Source organism: Anas acuta, chromosome 7 (genome assembly GCF_963932015.1).
Source record: "Anas acuta chromosome 7, bAnaAcu1.1, whole genome shotgun sequence".
NCBI lineage: Eukaryota > Metazoa > Chordata > Aves > Anseriformes > Anatidae > Anas > Anas acuta.
In genome coordinates this window covers 34,521,728-34,536,765 of record NC_088985.1, presented here as the reverse complement: position 1 = coordinate 34,536,765, position 15,038 = coordinate 34,521,728, and the positions used below count along the sequence as shown (strand labels likewise).

At 42.4% G+C, this 15,038-nt stretch overlaps 1 long non-coding RNA gene across 2 annotated transcripts; it reads right to left on the bottom strand.

Annotated features, from left to right (window-relative positions):
- Positions 1-1,957: 1,957 nt before the first annotated feature.
- Positions 1,958-12,930, bottom strand: LOC137859422 (uncharacterized). 2 transcript variants are annotated; one of them, XR_011098266.1, is made up of 3 exons: positions 12,293-12,930; positions 7,253-7,384; positions 1,958-4,430 (listed from the first exon to the last, which is right to left on the bottom strand). It is a non-coding gene; the product is annotated as an uncharacterized lncRNA (long non-coding RNA). The 2 variants fall into 2 exon arrangements; XR_011098267.1 differs by lacking the exon at positions 1,958-4,430 and adding an exon at positions 4,446-5,691.
- Positions 12,931-15,038: the final 2,108 nt, after the last annotated feature.

Here is a 15,038-nt window from a genome sequence, read left to right as displayed (position 1 = left end):
AGTTAGACTTTTAGCACTATATTACAAGAACGGAAAATTTCATTTTCAGGAGTACACAGAAAGACCAGCATTCATCTCTGCACAGCCATCCACCCAATTTAAATAAATCTACATGGTGCCGGAGAAGCTATGAATACTGATGTTTGGGAGCAGGAGCGAGCCCAGAGATTCTCACATCCTAAGACCTCGTGGGTCCCAGCTGAACAAATCACTTTCACAACTCAAATCTGTGATGGGCAGGAGAGGCAATGCTCTACCTTGGCCAAGCTGAGTGTCATTTGGTTGTGGCTTAATGACTGCTCAACGCCTGTTGCAGCACTGGCATTTTGGTCATCGCTCATCGCTCGTGTGTCTCCTCCTGCCGCACAGCCCATGGCCCTGCTCACTGCTGAGCTTTGAGGGACCCAAATGCATCTGGGTTTCTGCCATGCCCTGCGAGTGAGACCAACTTGAGGGAACAAAAATTATTTGTCTCTATGTGCAGAAAGAGCAGCAGCAGGAAAACCTTGAAAAAAAAACCCTAACCCTTAATGCTAGCTGTGTTTGTTTTATTTTATTTTATTTTGGTACAATAGCAGCAGTTGATTTTATTAATTTTTTACAACACTGTTGGGAAATTTAATAGTGCTATAAAATCTAGTATAAAACCTCTGTAATTGTCTTATCTCTTCAAATTAAATGCATACTCTGGGAATTTTAAAAATAGAGACTATCAACTGGATAGGCCCATTACTATGAATAATTTCCCTCTTAAACAAATACTGAGTCCTGACACAATAGACAATAGCCCTCCTGATTTGTTTGGGGGTGAATATGCCAAGGCTCGCTAAAAGGGGCGTTTTGTTCATTGACCCCTGTCTGCTGAGGGCTTCTTTTGAGCTGCCACGTGTGCAGAGCAAATTGCAAAGCACCATGGACTCTTGTCCACTGTGTGATTGCACAGCAAGTTGTTTGAAAACAAATAATTCAGTCATTTAATGTATTTTCACATAGTAAAACTGTGTAGTCCCTGGTACAGATGAATGGCACGTTCAGTAAAGGGAACAACCCGCCTGGGGCCACTGGAGGTAAGTCTCCAGGAGGTGGTGGCACGGCAGGTTTTATGGCAGGGCACAGACTGTTAAGGCACAGAGTCACAATTTAAGCAGAGGAAAGAGGAAAATTGATGCCTTCCATCAACCCAGGACCAAACACTCCAAACCATGACTTTCCTGATGGCTTCTAGAAGGTCATTGCTCCCCCCATCAGCTGGCCCCAGCTTTATCCCAGTGTGCCCACTACCCCCTGCCCCAGCTAAGGGCTGATAGCCACCATGGCACTCAGCTTCTGCAACTCATCAAAGCTGCGTTTTCCTTGTTGATCATGTCCCAACTAAGGTCTTCTTGCTTCTGATGTGCATATATATATATATACATAATATATATATATATATTTTAGTAAGGAGAATGAGACTTTGCAGGCAGTGACTATAATGAGGAGTTTTTGCCTTCAGGGATCATGTCTACCACCGACAGCAGTTGCAGGAAGGATATGTTTTATGCTCCTCTGCATAAAGAATAACGTAAAAAAGAACGAGAGCACCGGATCTGGCACAGTGTTTCCATCTTCCTTCCCTTGATCAGATGGCTTCCCATGTGGGGCTGGTGCCAGGGTGCTGTGCTGTGGGCAGGAACCACAATCCCTGTGCAAGGACGTGGAGCCAACAGGTGACACATTGTGTGTCCAAAGAGGACATCCAACACTCGTCCCATAACCTCCAGTCGTTCTTCTAAAGCCCCTGCAAAATACCTTCTCCCAAACAAGCACCAGATGGAAATGGATTTTTTTTTTTAACCTAATTGTGTGAATGGCAGGGGTGCTACACATCGTCCTCCATCCTCCCCGCGTGCCAAGCACCCGACGGCAGGCACACGCTGCATGTTTTATTTCCAGAACGAAAGACACCATCTGCAGCGTATCCCCCTGTTTATGTCTGCTGCATCTCTGCAGACTGAAAACTGTTGTGTGTGTCAAAGCAGAGCCTCTCCAGTCAATGAACTTTTTATTTTATTTATTTTTTTCTTACAGGGATGACTCACATAATAGTGCAGAGAGAAAGTCATTTCCAATCACAAGGCTATTTCTGAAAACGTGCTTGGCACCAGTGTGGAAATCTTGGCTAAAGGTGGTTGGTTGTAGTGGCACACACAATACCCAAAGGCAGACGTCCTGATGAATTTCTGACAGAGGAGGCTGGGAGATAATTCATCCGGCAGCTTGAGAAGGACTCTGCACCTCTCTTCCAGATAATTGAACTTTAATTTATTTAAATTTAATGGGAAACCATATGGAGAGGAACAGAAAGCTAATTTAAAGCAGTGCTCAAAGCAATCAATATGTTAACAGATTCCTTCAACTTTTCACACTTGGTTGCTGAAAAATGCTTAAAATGTATGTTTTTTTTATTTGGTATTATGAAAACACAGGGTTTCTGGCATGTTGTAATCAAAACTCAAGAGCCAAAATGAGCCTCTGTTGTGAAAATGAAAATATAATTTGAAAGCACAGATCTTATTAGAAGTGAAAATAACAACTCAGATATCTTTTATCAAAAACCACACATCTCTGAAGTCTCCTAAGAAGACAAGTATAAATCCTAGAGAGTTCAAATTGCTGGCCTTCATATGGCCCAGAATGAAAGAAAGAAAATAGTTGTGTGAATTGCATTAACATACTGAAATTGGCAGCAAAAATATAGTAAAGAACCCTTGAATGTAAATGGAGTAAATACAGATTATGGCAGGAGAACACAAAATTACCAAGTATGCACAGTAAGGACGAGAGAAAAACTTTTATCAATTTTCATATTTTCCTTACACTTTTGGTCCACCTCAAGATCAATTCTTCCCATACTGAGTTTTGAAAAGCAACTTTCAACAGATTTTCAGGGGCAGGATATCTAATACTGTGCTTCTGCTCTTAGATGTTGATCTTGTAACACCAATCCTCTTGTGCCCCATGTTCAAATGATTATATTTTTTTGCTCACAGCAAGGTACTAATTGATTTAATTTTGTTATATATTAAACAAACTGTAGACATCTTAATATCTGAGAAAATAAGAAACATTCTCAGATTTTATCTAATAAAAACATAATGGTTTAGTAATGTCAGTGAACTGTCAGTTTATATACGTAGTTTGTAATTTATGTTATGGCTTCATCTATGCAAGGCTTGAAGAGTACAAGCTGCAGAGAGAAGCAAAGCCTGCACTTTCCTAAAGTTTATTAACTTGGGATTGTTAAGAAGGCTGAAAGCTGAAAAGAGCAGATACTCCCTGCAATGAACTTTCAGCAACCCTTACAAAGCCTTATGGAAATTCTATAAATAGTCTTCAGTCTAACCTCACTCAGGGCAGGTCTGACTTCTCTGTGGCTTTTTAAAAAAATAAAAAAAGTTCTAAGCAGCATTTTGGACATTACTTTTTGTAAGCAAATGATCCTGCAGCCTTTTTCATTATCTGAGGCCTGGAATTCATTTCAGATTTTCCAAGTCTTCTCCCAGAAACTTATTAGTGAAGTGGTACAGCTCTGCAGAGATTAATAGCTCCAAAGGAAAAGGAGAAAATAATATCTACATTAGGTTTTTATTTTTATTTTTTTTACTTTTTTTTTTTTTTTTTTAATATATATATATATATTAGTAATGTAAGACTATGTTCCTTCTATTTCTTTGCACCTTTTCTCCTTGGATTTTTTTCTATGCTGGGATAGTCTTGACTATAGGTCAACAGAAAATTAAAGTTACTATGTCCTGTAAATACTGTTTAGTTCCTGCAAGATCAACATAATAGTAAAATTCCTGGATACCAAGTGAAAATGAAAGACTCTTTTAAATAAAATACATCATAAAACCAATGTAATTAAAATGTTTGTCTTCCAGTGGCTAGTCTGCTGGAAGCAGTTCACCTACAGTGGAATGCAGAGGAGCTGGAAATTACACTTTCTGTGAGCTTCTTAAGGCCTTATGGATAAAAATAAATTGTTATGATCAGTAAAAAATGTTATGATCAGGCCTTAAAGCCAGCATCCTAAGAGAAGAGGATGAAGCCCGTGCCTGAGTCCCAGGATGTCTGCTGTAGCTGAGCAGTTTGGGTGTGAGATGCCCATTTGACAACCAACCCTCCCTCCCTCCTGGCAGGGCTCTAGGGCAGTGCTGGAGGGGTGCAGCTTCCTGACCTCAGGTCTGGTGGCTGGGGTGACTTTGACCTTCTGCAAACTGCACCTTCTTCTTCCTGAACACAAGATTTCTGAATACAGTTTGGGGGTGGCATCTCACTGCTCCCAGCATCCCGGCTCCAAGTGTGAGCAGCCTCTGCTGATTTGGAAGAAGGCAAGCAAAACCCCTCAAGTCCAAAAGTTGTTGTGGTCTGTCAGGCAATCACTGGGAGGTCTAAAGAACAGAATTAATTAACAGCATAAATACAGTGCAATCAAAATTCATTAACAATTACTCAGCAAATCTCCTTTCAACCTCTCGCAGGGAAAACCACCCTTCAGAGCCTTTAATTACTAACTTGAGGATTCCTTCTGTTCTGTTACCAACTGCCACCCAGAAATTTGCCAAGTTTCATCTTTAAACAGTTTAGGTTCCTCCCTCCACCATGGAGTCCTATGGAGGGCTGCAAAATTCCAGCACAGTGGTTAGAAACCTTCTAATTCCACCCTCAAATGTATTCAAGACCTATATATATCCATTTCATCTTGTACTACCCTTCCACTCAAATAATTCTGGTTATCCCAAGAAGATTTTTATAGAAAATTATTCTAGCCTTCTCAGTCTTTAATCTCCTGGCTTTCTGTGTGATACCTGAGCAGCTAAATTGGTTAAGCCACAGGCTTTGACTGCAAGATATAAACCACTCTGCTGATTTTCCTTTACACTCTTCCTTCCAGAAAGCGGTTCTGTTAGGCCAGTGCCCACTTACACTACCCTCCTAAGCTATCTGGGATTATGTTTTTTGGGGAAAATGAAGGGAAGTGATAAGGGATAATTAGTGAGAGGACATTGCTTTATTTTCTAGGCAGTAGCTCCATGGCAGTAATGGTGATGGCTTCATTAAATTAATGTTGTAACTAGCTTAAATTATGGAATGCAGAGCTACAGAAAGGAGCAGGCAATAAGAGGATTTTAAACAATTAACATGGGATGTCCAGGGCTTGCTCATAGGGTAAATTGGTATTTGTATTTTTAATTGGTGAGTAGTGAGGTTGTTTCTTTTATTGACTTGAGGCTTTCTATTAGAGGCCTACATCCAAACATTGGCCTGTCCAGTAATTTAAGACACTCATCTTTGGAAATTGTTTCACAGCAGGAACATCATTAAACATCATTTGTGATTGTCACTGAAGTGTTTTGAAATGCTATGTCTCCTGCCTGTTATTTCTAGCCCTTGTCTCAGCCTGGCTGTATGCTAGTGGCTGTGGCACTTGTCATGGAGAAAGTACCAGGGGAGGGCAGATGTGGAGCCACACATCATCCTGAAGGCTGAAGTCCCCTGGCAGATTCCTGCTTTTCTGTGAAGCAGCAGCTCCTGGGGCTGAGATGGGACTTGGCTGGAGATGGGCCACGTACTACATCTCTGCTCTTCCCACCTTTCTTTTGAGCATCATGCGATCACTTCTGCACTCCATGAAAGCAGCATTTGTTTTATCTGCAAAGCAAGATCATGCAAGATCATGACATGCAGACACCTTTATTTTGTACTTGAGACCTGATGAAGACAGCTTCTGGCTTAAAATGTAATTTAGCAACTTCTCTCTAAAGATGAGCCCAAAAGATTATTGAAAGGAAAATCCCAAACCTCTAGTCCAAAGTATCACGGGGCATGTCTATAATTACATAGCTTAAAAGAAAATGCTAAACATAGCAATGTCAAGCCACACACAGTATGGGATCTCCTTTCCCAAAATCACAACCAGGACTGTGGTTAGCTCTCCAGGCATTTATTCAGAGGCAGGGCCAGCAGGAGAGCCTGCATCTTGTGCGTGTGATCGTAGCACTGTGATGTGAGCCCAAGGGAACAATGTCTGAGACTGAAGTGATGTTTTGTGCAAACAGGGGGATGCCTGGGGATTCTGGGGGGACATGCTGGAGAGAGGAAGGGATAAAGAAGCTACAGCTCCTGCTTGCAAGTTGTGTGCAGCACCTGGGAACCACGCACCCTGAGGTGTGGAGCTGTTGTGAAGCAATCTGACCTGCCTGAGTGGCTCCAGAGGGGCCCCCAAACACTCAGAATTTAGTAAAAACACTAAAGTCTCTTCATACTCACTCAAAAGGTATGGATGACATCATGTAATGCTGCTAGTGACTTCCTTAAACCACACATGGGATTAGAAAAAGTTTATGTGCATGTTCTTCTGCGTTATGTATCAGAAGTAGAGCACGTGCAGATCTACTTTACAAACTGAAAGCAACACGATGCCCTGATACACCAGGTCCTGCCAGGGCTGTGCCATTTCTTTATGCTCATGTCTGCTTTCCTATAAAGTACGTCTGACACAGGCTCTTTAGTATCCTAAAGACCAATGGTGCACATTATTAAAGTACTGAAATATAATACCAGAAGTTTGCATTTATACAGTAGTGTCTGTAATTTACATAATTAAAACAAAGAATGCAAGAAGTAGTGCTAATGAATGGCTCCCCTCACCTTTTACAACCAAGACCCATCCATCACTTACAGGGAAAGCTGGCTTTTCAACTGACTTCACCCTTTATTAGAATTTATTATTTTTTCTTTCCATGGCAGAAAGTCTTTTCTGGTTCCCAAGACACAGTTCAGGATGTACAAATCAAGCGGTACAGAAAAACGTCAGTTGTCTGTTGACTGGAACAAGGAGTGTTGCTGCCAGGTGCCTTTGCCTGAGAAATGCACATCTCTGGAAAATATTGCTGCAGTTTTGCAGAGCACAACACCTGGAAATCCCAGCCCTGACTGACCCTCCATCTACGACATTGGTTGGATTGCCTGCAAGGAGCAAATCCTTTTCTCCTGCAGGATTTCCCTCCCGTCTTCTGAACCTTCAGTCTCACCTGGTCCTCACCGCCTTGTCTGTACTCCTTACCGAGCTGTCTGGAAATAGAAATAACAGCAGTCCCTCTAGACTTCTCCAATCTCTATGGAAAGATTGGTTGGTTCACAGTGATTCACTGTTGTTATTTTCATTTTTTTTTTTTCCTTCCTCAGCGTGGGTGTATGTGTTAGACATTACCTGGCACAGAGACAGGCGAGGAAGGAGAAGGGGTTGGGCTGTGGGTGTGAAGCTGGAGCAGGCTGGAACTCTCTGTGCATGGTGTAGGGACACTGTCCGTTCCTGGGGCTCGCCCTTCAGATACTTCTGGTCCTATGGGAGAAATGCGAGAAAAAATAAAAAGCCTTTTGTCTCAGATTGACATATTTTCAAACCATTTCAAACCATTCTCATTGAATTTTCTGGGGATAACCCTGCCAAGCAGAGCATCTGTCCTCAAAACAGGCAGCCAAAGTGAAGCAATGCTCTCTAACAAAGATGATAGGAGTGATGGGTTCATCGGCAGAGGAAACTGGAGATCGTGGCATCCCTCTCCCTGTTTAACAAAGAAACCTCCTTCTCCCTCCTTTGTTCTTCAGTCTCTATCCATGCTACCTCAGACTCATGGGCTCCTAATATATTTCCCGTCACGTAGCTCCTTGCCCTTGTTTTATGGATGGGAAGCGAATTACAGAGAGACCAAAATCTGTCCTGTGGGACCTGTGGGGATCACTTTGCAGACCTGAACGTGGGTGACATACTAAAGACAGAGAGCAGGGAATCAGACCTGAGCTTTCAAAGTCCCTGTGACCACCACCAGAGAAGCAGCAGGTCAGAAATACTCCATTCATCATGGGTCAGACTTTTACAGAATAAACACTCAGCCACAGCTTTCTACAGCACCAGGAGCAAAACGTCTCTGTGCTAGCATCTGCGTAACATTTTAATCTTTTTTCCATTGGCCACTGTGTATTTTGTTCCTACACCCTTTTGATCCTAAGTGTTAAAAATGGGCTGACCTGGGTAGTCCTATATCCCTAGCCTGTGCAGACTGGCTGTTTCCAAAGGTCTCCCCATGAGTGTAACTTTTCCACAGCTCTTCGAAATGCCAGAGTCCTTCACAACCCTCGTTTTCTGCAGAAAGAGGCCGGTTCTTGTAATACACAGCAAGAAATTCCTGTGGTGGTGTTTCAAAGTGCCAGCACATGTGGACTGCTCTCTGGGTACATATTTTTACTGTTTCCATTTCAGCATGATTTAAGGCTGTGGGGAAAATAGTTACAAAGGGGCTAAAAACAAAACCCTGAGCTCTCTGAGATGGCTGAGGTTGGGCAGCTTAATTTCATACTTAGCAATCATGATCTGCAGTGAGATAATTAGACTCAAAAGTCGAAAGAAAAGAGCCAGATGTTTTCAGACCTGTTCAGCAGAGATTCTCCCTTTGATTGTGACAATTTAGCATATGAAATAAAACTATCTATAGTTGGAACTGGAGTTTAATTTCTGAGGAAAAAAAAAATCTGCTTCCTCAGAGGAAGCTATCTTGGAAAGGAACAAATAGCTTGTGAAAACTAGCAAGATAAAAGGCACAGTTAAGTCAAAAATTAATGAGTTTTGCCCTTTGTAGAGCTTAAGACCAGGCTACAACAGAAAGGCCATTGGAGTATATGATAAACTATTACTGCACACAAAGATAAGAATAAAAACTGTCCTTTTAATCTGTTTCCATAATAACAGTAACTTTGAGAAACAAAAGAAGTGCATAGGACAGCTCTGTCTACCAAAGACTTTAAAAGAATACATATGGAAAAATCACGATACTTGCAGTTTTTGAGTTGAATTTTCCAAATTTTTATTTGAATACTGGGCTAAAATGAAGTCAAAAATGACAGTTCAAGTTACACTGGCTGGAGATTTTCTCACATTTGATTTTTTTTTGAGGACCTCAGCTCCAGCTTTCTGAAAGCAACCAAACAGATTGCAGGAGGATCGAGGAAGAAAAACGATAATTATGAGAGCAGAAGCTAATTAGGATTCTAGAGTATTGGAAAGACCAAGTGCACACAGACTGTGAAAGGTCAGGTAACTAAGAAACAGTCCAATTAAATTTACTTTCCCCTTCGGCTTTCCAAGAAAACCTCCACAGCCACAGAACATTTCAGACCCAAAGGAAAATTGCATGGAAATATTAGATTCACTTTAGAGAAAGTTTTTTTAATTGTTTTCTCAAGAGCACTGGTATATGGCTGTAAACTACACATAACTTTGAACTGCAAGAGTAGAAATCATAGAAAAGCACCACACATAGCAATTATCTGATTACCCATCCTTATGTGGACGTGTAACAAAAACAGAGCTGCTCAGAGTCCACTCTGTGGCTGACCTTTCATACTGCAGAGCTGTAATCCAATAACTTCCAATATTTAATGTGAAACGTGTGGTCATGAATAAAATCTCTCTGGACTGGTCAGGAAGAGGAATGACTGTAACTCTGCCAAGAGGAAAGAAGTTACCAGTTCAGAAATCTTTACTGCATTATCTGGCTGGCTCTGAGAAAACTGCTGGGGGAACCAGCCATGCCACAAGTGGTGGCTGTTGGTGTCAGAGCTCACCCTGTGGCCACCAGGCACTGGTGTGGCTCATCTCCATGGTGTGAGCTGTATTAACCATTTCCCACTTCAGATAATTGACTGGGGAAACTTAATCCATTGGTTCATGGTAGAATCACATATCATGATATTATTTCCTTTCTGATAACATCTCTAATTCAAGACAATTCATATTTAATATCGCTTTTCCTGATAAAATATCCTACTGAGCAGTTTCTGCTTATGTTCAAAGTTACATAGAAGGATTTTGTAATAAACTGTTGCACAATAACATAAACATTTCTTAGAGGTACAATTAACCTGGATAGTTCAAAGTGCTCAAGCAATTGTTCCCAAATTGTTCCTATTCTCCATCTTCCATTTCATAAAGCATGTGTAACTGATTTCTACGTACAGGCTAGCAAAGTCCAAGGACCAATTTATTCCCTTAGCAAAACTGACACAGATCTTAATCTAGCTGCTTCTGTTGTACGGCTAAAATTTGACTTTTTGTGGATGTTTGTACCATAAAGCCTTTCAGTCCCTTTTCTGCTCATCTTTTTGTTCCTCTCTTCTCATGGTTTCCTACCAGCCACTGCAATTTCTCTTGTGATTGTTCAGTGCACCCATGGACTCCTTGCCTGTGTGCTCTCAGTTCCATCACTCTCAATGACCCTTCTCACAAGCAGGCACAAATGTCTTACCCTTGCCTCAGAAGGTCTTTATTCACAAATTGCCCTCAGTGCTCAGATAAGTTAGAAGTATTAACCTTTTGCTAATGTTATCTTGTTTAATGATGAAACCCCCAGATCCCTAGCAAAACTGAGCATTGTTCCTACTACAGCAGAATAGAGGTGGCACACCCTGTGGATCACTGCAGCTCCCAGATCAAAGATAGCCAAGAAAAATTGGTGGATGATAATTCTTTCTTCACATATAGCTGAATGAAACCATGCAAATAAAGCAAAGTTGTTCTTTAAGGCTTGCAAATAAGCCTTTTACAATGTGAATCATGGAACAAAAAACATCTGCAGAGAATGTTCTCTTTACATCTTTGAAAAACAGTCAGCATTTTATGAAACTATATTGCTACTGATGTTTATGCATTTCTCTGCTTTTACAGACAAATTTCCCTTCTGCATTTCTTAGATATTGAGATCAATACTGATTTTTTCCAGAGTCTGAGGGACTGAATTTGTTCTTTTATGGGTATTTCTTTGTTGTTCTTCAAACTGATATCCGCTCAACCAATTTGTTTAGAGCTTGTAACTTATCTGTGAGGTAGGAGGGAATTATCCTCATTTTTCAAGGAAGATGTCTGAGTTTCAGAGATTGACTCACCTAAGGTCACTCAGTGTGACAGAAACAGGTACAGAAGCAGATTCAGACCACTGGGTGTCCAAACCTATATTGAAACTGTTATATATCTTTCCTGGGAGAAGCAACTGGACTTATATCTGCAGAATATCCCATTTTACTGTGGGCTAACTGACACAGAAAAACATTTTTAGAAAAAATAATGTGTAATGAATTAGTAAAAAGAAAAGTTGATTTTAAAAATGCTTCTGATGCCAATCATAGAAGGAAATGAAGAATACACGTTGTCTTCTTCTGAAAAATTTTATTTTCCTGTAGTTTGAACCACAACACAATTCAGATCTTGCAAGAATACAGCAAGAGATTAAGCATGTCTTATTTATATGACATTTATTATAATAAATACTTTTTAAATGCTTGCAAAGTCCTGTCTTCCTAACCATCTGCTTCCAAACAGAATCTGCACAAAATACTACTTCAGCTATTAAGATAAATGTATATAGGTGCTTTCTAGCCTTTGCTGGTCTTACAGGCAAAAAATGATTAGATGAAAAAGTGTCCCAATTTGATTAGGATGAAAATAAAATATCTCTATATTCTGTTATTTGGAAGAACACATTGAAATGTGGCTTACCATCAGACACAGGAGAGTGTCATTTCTAATAGTCTGAATCTTTCAGTGAAATATGATAAATTTGCATTTACTTTATGCAAGGCTATACAGAAATATTCTTATTAATACTACTAGGATGCAAGTTCTGATATTCCAAACTCCAGGGGACAAAGACATCTTTAACATATACTTTGAGGCTTTGGTGGGTGGGGACAAAGCAAACACAATGTGTTGCACACAAGTGAAAACAACCCATGTCTAACTTAGCTTCAGATACTAAACATTTCTTTGTATGTAAGCTCATGTTTTAAGCTCTCCATACAACTGAAAGAGAGGAACTTCTCCCCTGTGCTATTTCCACCATCCTTATCTCCCACTGAAGCCTAAACCTGAACTTTTTGCTGAGTGTTGGTCACCTGAAGTAGGAGAGAAGTTTGTCCTTGCCAGAGGCAGAAGAGCATGAAGAGAGTCTGGACAGGCAGCACCAGGACTGTCTGGACCAGTTTTTAATTTCCTGACCATTGACACCATGGAATGTCCCATGCTGTAACAGGTGGCCTGGATGAGGCCTGAAGGATTCACTAAGAACACAAGCCGGCCCACTGGGGCATCATGTATATTGAAAACACAGAGGAGCAGAGGTGCTGAAAGCCTCAGGATCCCTGATGCTCTCCTCTGAGGGCTCTGGTTTGGTTACAGAGAGCTGCAAGGAGGCCATCTCACCTCACGCATGACTTCTCTTCTTGACAGTGCCATCAGGATCCTTGCTCAGAGTAACTGTGGTGGTGGAGGTTGTGTAGGCGGTGGGTGCATAGTCATTATGATCCCCGGGTCACACGCAGCCAGGAGCGAGCAGCTGGAAAAAAATGGCTTTTCCGGGGCCTGGGTTACGAAATTTGTTCTCCTGATGATGAGAGTTCGTTCGGCTGTGACGTGGGGAAGCAGATGCAAGAGATGACTTATCACAGGAAGTCTACGCAGTCCCCAGGGGATAAGCTGTTACCGGGTGGTTGTTATCATGAGAGAGGAACAAAAAGCCGTAAATCCAAACCAATGCTCCTACTCTTCCTGGGTGCAGTGGGATGTGTTGTGCTTGGAGAAGGGCAGTCCCAAAGTTTAGCTCGCCTAGCACTCACCGCCTAGCAGGCAAACGAGAAGGAGCAGCATGAAATGTGTGCAGACTCTCTCCTCTGCCCATCTATGTCCTCTCCCTCTAACTCTATGTATTTTCATCTTGCTTTTTCACATGTAGATTTCTTATTTCTCTTTCTGCACGCTCATGCATATTAGCATCTAACATCTCTGAACTTAATTCTCTCGGTATCTTCTTCCCCAGCCCAGATTTGACCTCACCCTGCATGGCAAAAGCTTGTTCATAAAACTTGCTCCTCCTAGCCACCTAGCTAGTTCCTTATTCAGGCAGCTGCTCTTCTCTTTCTGCCTCTTTCTCATGAAAAAAAAAAAAAAAAAGGTCTCAGACTGTGTGTAAAGAAACCTTTACAGTTCCACTTTTTATTGTCATGTATATAAGTGCCTAGGAAAAGGGGACATGGGGGACACTGCAGATCCTCTTGCTGTCATGGGATCACCCAGTCTACCCAACCCAGATAAAGTGGGTTATCCAGTCCTTCTATTCGGAATTAAAACTGGTCTCCTATCTTGAGAAACTTTGGTTCCTTCCTCCCCAGAATGATCCCCACCTGGAGTCCCCAGTTTTGGGCACTATATTGCAAAGACACCTCAGATCAGAGGCTGTGATTTCCTCTGGAGTTTGCAAATACCCCAGGAGAGGCATGGCAGAGATGGGGTGATCATTCAGGCAAGCAGGAAAGAGAAGAGAAAAACAGTTAAAAACATAAAGTCCTTGGAAAAGAGCTCAGATTTTTAGACATCATTGATTTGATTTTTTAATCTCTTTTTCCAGTCTGAAAAATCCCCCAAATGAGAAGCGTGTCTCAGGCAAACGCAGACATCACACAGCCCCCCACCACTGCTGTGCAGCAAGGCACAGGACAGCTGAAGGCTGCAGACATGTGAGCTGTGCTTCGGCCAGGAATCACTCTCAGCCTCTTTCCAAATACCCTTTGCTACACCACAGACACCACGATCAGTGCAAACAGCGTGTGTTTTGGCAAAAGTGGAGTCATTCCTGCAAAACAGATATTAAATATACTTCTCAGCTCACACAGAGTGCCGTCAGTGCCCATCAAGGTAATGAGGAGGGAAGATGTTAGGAGATGGCACTGGGCTCTGCAGCATTATTTGCAGCTAATTGGGTAGCAGGAGCCCAAGCTCAAGGCTGGATCCTTAGTTTTTAAAGAGGTGCATGGAGTATTAAGCATTAGTAGGGATGGGAATCATCATGAAGCAAAACAAAAAGCCTCGCATCCCGCTATGAAAATGTAAGTTTAAGTAGAGCAGCTGCCAGCAGAGAGATAATTGGGTGCACTCCTGGCCTTCTCTGCAGAGCCTACAGTGCAGCCAGACATTAAAAGCCATCTCCCAGCGAAGAAGAGTGCCTGCCTCGTATTAAGCTGTTTAAATGGTACACTGTAATTATGCTTACAGATGTTTTAAGAGTAGGTAAGTAGGAAACTGCAGGTCTTTAATTATAGGTCAGCCTGCAGACAGTGCGCTTGGCTCGACTGAAAGCGAAGCCTCTGCTGCCTGGGGTGATCTCGGAAAGTGCCTGGGCAGGAGCTGGAGCTGGTTCCCTCCTGGATTTCAGCTTCCCACAGCAAACACAGCTTCCCACGGGCACATCCAGCTCTGAGAACTTACCACAGCAAACACGGGACACAACAACAGTCCCTGCCTGATCGGGTGAGAGGCACCGAAATAAGGCTGGGTTTTCCCAGCTCCAGAGCTCCCTGAACTGGGTGCCCCCCATTTTGCATCCTGTGGGATGTGGCCACCTCATGCAGGTGCTGCTGATGGGCGCTGGGTCACAGTGGGGTCTGAGCTGGACCCTGTCTGCCCTTTCCTTCCTCACTCTTGCTTTCCCACCTACTGCAGAACCGATGAGCACACCCAAGCGAGACGGAGTGCTACTAATTACAGGGGACATGGCAATACTGCTGTCTGCCTGATTCCACAAGAAAACACTTTCTCCCTGTCCTTGTCACCATCTTGGCTTCTTGCACCCTTTCTTGTGATGAGCACCTCAGGGCAGTGTCCCTGTGTATGCACGAACGTGCAAAACATTACGAGTGGAACTGAAATGCCCTGGCAATGGCAACAGTGCCAGCATGTTAAAAAAGCTGGTTAACCAGGAGCAGCAGCCGTGTAAGAGGTGGCAACCCTTTCTGCAGAGTGATGCGCCTCGTACACATTCGGTGGCAGCTCAGCCATCAAATATCCCGCTGCCTTTTAATTAATTTTTACTTTTGCTGCCCTGGCAGGGCAGTGCTACCTGAGAAAGAAAACCAAGCTGAATGCCTCCTGGTGTGCTGCCTGGCAGCTTACTGCT